Raw genomic sequence first — 7,282 nt, forward strand, 5'->3', positions numbered from 1 at the left:
CTCCCCCCGTGCACCCCCAAGTCTGCTCTGAAGGACCCTCCTGCACCAAGCCCTTCTAGGCCTTGCAGAGAAGCAAGTTCTTATTGGTGCCAAGCGAAAAAGTATTTCAGGATCAGACCCTGTGCTAGCAAGTGCTGCCTCTCAGCCTAGAATGATTGATGCACAGAACCTGCAGTTGGCAGTTACAATGCCCAGCCCATCCTCAATGGACAATGCCCACTGCTGAATTGGAGCAAGCGTTGTTGGGTTTTCTCCAGTTTGACATTCTTTCCGATTAAGCACAAAATAGCAGACTTTGTGGGGGGAAGCGGCAGGGCCATGCCTAGGAAGCATGGGGCAAGTGGGAAACGGCTTGGGCTCTCACTTGCCAGGCCTGGGGCAAGGGTGGACGAGTCCAGAGACTAAGGAGGAGGAAGCTGACTGGCAACGTCCCCCCGGGCTGCAAGTAATAAAAGGAAGTGGAGGCTAAGCGAGGGCAGGCTGGGGTGGGTGGGGCAGGGTCCCATTTGGCCTCTGTAAAAGTGGCCCCAGCAGCCCATAGCAGGAGCTGGCTTTGGCACTGCATACAACCCCCCCCCATGGAATCCAGCTGTTCACAGAAGGGAAAGGTCCTCCACCCCACGTTATCAGCTGATATTTATTCACAAATTAAGAGGGCAAGGAGAAAGCAGGCAGGCAGCCCAGCATTACGGACTCCAGCGCTAGAGGTGGTCCTGTCAATTGTCACAGAAGGCCAGATCTTCTACCTTTTGTTCTTGGGACTAGACCAGAGGAGGCCCAAAGCTTTTTTTTATGGCATACCATTAAGGAGCCACTATGGTCTTCCCCACCCAGAATTCCTTGAGAAGAAGGATTGGCTGCTATTTGCGGGGGGGGGGGGAGGGGCTTCTAACAATTCTCAGCACCCTTAACAGGCCACAGTTGGCAGGATTCTCTGGGAGCAGCCAATACTGTTTAAAGTGGCACCATAGCGCTTTGAATGCATGGTGTGAGGGTGGTCTTTGAGCCAATCAGGGCGTCTCAGCCTGGCCAACCTTGCAGGGTTGTTTTGAAGTTAAAACAGGGAGGGCACAGAACCATGTACACCACCTTCAACTCCTTGGGTGGAAAGGTGGGATATAAATGCCATATAAATAACTGCCAGTTTTTTCATCTTGCTAAGAGTCGCAACCTGGTGCCTCCCAGATGTTTTGGTCTCTGGCTCCCATCAGCCCCAGCCAGCATATTATGTCATTCAAAACATCTGGTTGGGGAAGACGATGCAAGATTATGGGGGGGGGGGGCGTTTGGACAGGATGAGAAAGAAGCGTCTATCAGGGTGGTGCAGAAGCGCAGGGGTAGAGGTTTTCTTACAATCAAACAGTATATAAATTTTGTTAAATGAATAAGACAGCAAGATAGTTGAATTAATGATGAGGGTTATGGACGGCCAAGCTGCTTCACTGAGAATAACAGCCCATGGCATAGAACCCAGGGTCATGTGAGAACCTCCAACTTTTGCCTGCTGAACTCATCCACCCTTTAATTAAAAAATAGTAAAAGTGCATTCCTACTTGGCCACAAGGTGGTACTGATGGTCTAAGGAATGACACCTAAGGTTTCTCTCCCACATTTCCAAATCATTGGGTTTAAGGGTGCTGCCAGAAAAGTGTTTATTGTGGGATTGGTGCTCCTCACGCATACAGGTTTTTCTTAGCATCCACGTGGTATTGTGGGCATCAAAATGCCAGCCTGCATTCTAATCCCCCCCGCCCCATTTAATCCGATATACATTTTCCACTGAAAATCCAATAAGGTTTTTTTATAAAAACAAAAAGCAAAAACCAAACCTGTTGCCCTTGTCATATTAAGCTCCTAACTGGAAGCACGTTAGGTTATGTTACCCAGCCAACAGAACAAGTAAAGTAAAGGTAAAGGAACCCCTGACTGTTAGGTCCAGTCGCGGACAACTCTGGGGTTGCGGCGCTCATCTCGCTTTACTGGCCGAGGGAGCCGGTGTACAGCTTCCGGGTCATGTGGCCAGCAGGACTAAGCCACTTCTGGCAAACCAGAGCAAGGCATGGAAAGGCCGTTTACCTTCCCGCTGGAGCGGTACCTATTTATCTACTTGCACTTTGACATGCTTTCGAACTGCTAGATTGGCAGGAGCAGGGACCGAGCAACAGGAGCTCACCCCGTTGCGGGAATTCGAACCGCTGACCTTCTGATCAGCAAGTCCTAGGCTCTGTGGTTTAGGGCTTTTAGAGCTTTTGAGCTACACAGAGTTCTTCTTATCCAGTGGAGTGGAATTGGTAGCTTGGGGGGTGGGCAGGATTATGGATACAATTTTCATAAGGATTGCCTGACTAGATTAAACTAAGGTCCATTGAGTCTAGCATTCTTCCAGACAGATATTTTGTGATGGGCTCATATTTTGGAATGCCCTGCCCAAGGAAATGTGTATTGGCGTTTAGGAAAACCCTGAATTCTGGTGGCTTTATGATAGTTACAGTCAACTGTTTTCTCTGCTACACTTGCTTTAAAACTCTTTATTGGTTTATCTTAACTCTTGGGGCTTTAATGTTTTTTCCTGAAGTGTTGAAATTCACCTCTGCATTAACTCATCATTGGCAAACCCTCTGTGAAGGGAAGCCTGACTGCTGCATCCGACTCTCATACCTGCCTTCTGACCAGGAAACTTGGAACAACAACCAGCCATTTATGGGGTGGGGGGTGTTGTTCAATTCAGCTCCCGTCTTCCCTGACCATTGGTCATGCTGGCTGGGGCTGATGGGAGCCGGAGTTGAACAATATCTGGAGGACATACATTTCCCCACCCCCGGTCTAAGGGGATTGGGTGGCCCTGTTTGCAATGCCACTCCCCCAGTAGCCCCCCCCCATTCCATCTCCTCGTTTGTGCTTGATTTAGATGCTTCCAGCAGTGCAACCCACATTGGGCACCCTAGTTCCGCATGGTTGCTAAGTGACAAGTCCCTGTGATCTGGCTCAGGACTGAATCATTTCCCCCACCCTGGGGCCCACCATTCCATACACGTATCCACCAGCCCACCCCCCATCCCAGTCCTCCGCAGCATCCTTTTTTAACATCATTTCTTGGTTCCTTTTCCTTCCCTGCTGCCCATTTATTTCAAGGCAGCTGCCACAGGAGAATGCCCTTGAGGGACTGTCCCCATAGGAAGGGATGCTCTGGGTTTTCTGCCTTGAGCACTGAAATGTCACTGGCCATCCCCAGCTCCCGCACCTGTGAAAAGCTGGCAAGGGAGGCACAAAATTGGCAAGCGGAGGGAGAGGAGGGAGGGGCTGCTCTTGATTTAAGTTGGCCTTTGGAGGCCAAGAGAGCGGAGCAGTAAAGTGAATTATGCCACCTTGGTCCACTGGAGTAGGAGAGATCTGAGAGGTGCCTTCACACGCCTTGGAAAGAGCTGTTTTGTTTTCATTAGCTGGGAAGGGACACAGACAGATGCACATGGAGGTGGAAGCTGTTCCAAATAAACCAGAGCCAGACTCCTTTACTCTGGACCCTTTGCAGATCTATTTAAAAAACTGTAAGCTCCTCAAGTGCGGAGAACTATATTTTTCACTTATGCTATTCTATAATGCAGAATTTGCCAAAATATCAGGGATTTGAATCATGCTATTCCACCCCCCAAATTAAAACTGGACACGCATTTCTCCCTTGCACCTGAAAAGGCTTTTGAGTGTGAAAGCGTCAGAATTGCTCTGTGTTTCTGTGTGAGTCACTATTCTATTTCGCTGTTTGGAAGGAGCCCAGGGCATCTAGAGGCACCGTGGGGTGGCTAGTTGAGTGAGGAGAGCACTTACTTCAGACTTTGCTGGGCCTCTAATTGTTTAGTTTGTGTATTTCTTATGCACATGAGCAGTTCTGTTGCAGCAAATCTCTCTCCCCACCACCACCTACATACCTACCTACCTACCTACCTACCTGCCTGCCTGCACTTACAGACTACCCTTCACTCTGTCATCTCATGGTGGGTTATTATAGGATTATATAGTGCTAAGTTAAAGTCACTTAGTGGTACAGCTGTTCTGCTGGAGAATGTTTGTTGTTGCTCAAAAGGATGCATAAGTAGGACGCTTTGCTGCACTATAGATGGTGTGATCTATTGCACATAGAGTTTCTGCTAGCACACCTGATGCATTGGAATCCTCTGGAGAGCAATATAAAAAGTCACCCATCCAAAAATAGATCACCTGACATCCATAGAATCATAGAATTGCAGAGTTGGACGGCACCCTAAGGTGATCCCTTCCAACCCTACAATTCTCTAATTCAAGGGTAGGCAAACTAAGGCCCAGGGACCAGATCAGGCCCAATTGCCTTCTCAATCCGGCCCACGGATGGTCTGGGAATCAACATGTTTTTTACATGAGTAGAATGTGTCCTTTTATTTAAAATGCATCTCTGGGTTATTTGTGGGGCTTAGGAATTCATTCATCCCCCCCCCAAAAAAATATAGTCCCCCCCCCCCCAAGGTCTGAGGGACAGTGGACCGGCCCCCTGCTGAAAAAGGTTGCTGACCCCTGCTCTAATTCCTCCACATGACCCGTTCACTCAGCATTCCTCCAGATTTGCTTGCACAAAGCTTACATGGTGCTTGGAGTATGTTCTTTTGTGAACAGGTGGTGCATCTTCCAATTAATAATTTATTCATCCCACTCCTTTCTGTGCATTTCCTTGTCGCTTTCCTAACTGCAAAAAAGTCCTTTAAAAATAAATAAAGTGCATTTGTTGCATCAGGGTGACAGCAAGCTTTAATCTGTTACATTGGAAAAACCTAAATTTCTGGAATGCAGAGCTATAAAATAGCAACAATCTGGAGGAGGCACCCTAGGACAGCTTTGTCCAACCTGGCGCCCTCCTGCTGTTTTTGACTACAATTCCCATCAGCCTCAGCACAGTTCCTTGGGTCCAGGGGAAGGTGTCTGTGAGGGTCTTGGCTCTGGTTCCACAGACAAGCTTCCCATTCAGGAGTCCCCTGGCCACCAGCTTCAGGCTCGGAGGCAGAAAACTAGTCCAGCTCCTCAGCCCTCAGGCGATGCTGAGCCTCCCACTTGGTGTCCTTGTCTGTGCTAGTTTCTGGGGTCATAAGAAGGAACCTTTTACAATGCTTACTAAGCAGTAAGGTCATTCAAAAAAATGTCCATGCTTTCCTTGCCTTTCTCCCTTTAATTAGTAAGCTTCTGCCTGCCCCATTCCTTTAAAACAGCTTCAATCCCTGTGATTATTTTCTCCCTGTTAATATGCATATCCATGACATTCCTGAATTGTTCGTTAATTAGGGGCTTCAGTTATTGATTTCCTCTTTCCAATTGTTCAGTAATTCAGTTTAGTTTCATGTTTATGAGAGCAATTCTGCAATTGCAGGGGTCTCCAGGCTAAAAGGGTGGAAAGTTTGCCTGGCGCCTTCATTATACACCTTTAGGCACCAGGTAAAAATGTCCTTTTTAACCAGGCCTTTGGTTGACCTGATTTACATCCTTTACCCTTTTAAAATGTGGCTCTTTTTGGGGGGAGTGTTATTGGGCTATTGTTTTTAGTTTTACTTTATATACATTGTGATATTTTCTGTGAACTGCCCTGAGACCTCCAAGTATAGGGTGGTATATAAATTCTAATAATAATAAAATAATAATAATAATAATAATAATAATAATAATAATAATAAATGTTTTAGATAAATAACATTTTAATAACTATCTCCTGGGGGCAACAGGAAGTAATTAAGGGGCAATCCAAGTGGGGACAGGAAGGAACTCAGTAAAGGCCAGGAGTTATTTGAAAAGAAAGGAGCAAGGGACTTCCGGGTTAGCGCCATCGACTAATGGCGGATTCCCTCCGAGCTCCGGAGGGAATCGGCTCCGCAGGATTTGGGTCTTGCCGCTGCGGCGACGCGGGGACCCTCAGAAATCACAGGCGCTGAAGCCTGTGAACCTGGTGACTTGGCGGGCACCATTTGCGCCCCCCCGACCCGCGAAGGAGCCTTTTTAAAGGCTTCGGAACGGGGGACGGGGCGAGCGGCGCGGTGCTGAGAGTCGACTGCTTCTCCTGCGGAGTGAAGCCGCATGCCATGGTCGGAGAGCGCTGACTTCTTCTTGTGAACAATTGGACTTTAAAAGCAACAACCCGTGAGTAGTACGGAAATTGGATTTGCAAAGAAATTTTTTTTTTGAATTAGGCACGATCGGGGAAGGCGCAAACAGGAAGTCCGTCTCCCCGTCTTGTAAATAATTTAAAGCAAGGACTAGTTAACTAAGGTCGAGAGAACTTCTTCTTTATTGGGTAAAAGACATTAATTTCATGATTTGGCAGTATAAGTAATTTTACTGGAGGATAAGAGCTAATTTTGAGAGCTGAAGTGCCACCCCCCCGGACCCGGGAGTGATCCGCGAGAGAGCCTGTTGAGGAGATATAGAAGAGTTTGACAGCTGTCAAATTAGCTGTCAAGAAGGAAAAAGAGAACTTTGTTTCTGCTGTCTCTGCTGGATATATTTGTTACAATTTGGTTATATTTTGTTGAAAACAAGGAAGAACTGATACAAACTAACTTGATTTTTGGATTTGAACTGGAAGGATGATTAAGTAACCAAAATCCCTCTAGAGTGGGTTTTGGGACATTACAAGAATGGCTGAAGGAGGAAAAATTCAAGCTAAATTGGACAGAGTTTTTCTTCTCTTGGGAAAGTTACAAGGCCAAATTGATGTTTTGGCTACCAATGTTGCAACTCTGGACTTAACAGTAAACAAATTCATTGAATTTGATAAGGATTTGACTCAGGAAGTTCATGCAGCTGGACAAGAAGAGAAACCTGAGAGATTTGAGAGTGTGGAGAAAGAGATATATGTTGTTTCTGAGGAAAAGGAAGGAGGAGATGTAATGTTGCAGATGACAAAGGAGAGCCAGAGGCCTGACATGATGGTTACAAAGGAAAATAAGTACTGGATGATGAAAATCTGGTCTGAATTGGAGATTGAAGAATGAAGAGATCTCCTTATGTGGAGATCTGAAGACCTATGGATTACAAATTTGATTAAGGTGGAAGTTGGAGCTTTCAGGACATTTGGACTTAAAAGGAGTAAGAAACAAGATTTGGGCTCCACTTTTAAGTATGGAGGTCTGGCTGGAAGAAACATGGACCCTATTGGGACAGAGCTTCTCCGAGATCTGGTGTCTAATACTAAGGACTACCAAAAAAACCGGCAGAGAGGAATTGAGAGAGAATTAAGAGCCTCGGACGTGAGGTCTCCAGGCTGATAGTAGAC

This window comes from Podarcis raffonei, chromosome 8 (assembly GCF_027172205.1).
Source record: "Podarcis raffonei isolate rPodRaf1 chromosome 8, rPodRaf1.pri, whole genome shotgun sequence".
Lineage (NCBI taxonomy): Eukaryota > Metazoa > Chordata > Lepidosauria > Squamata > Lacertidae > Podarcis > Podarcis raffonei.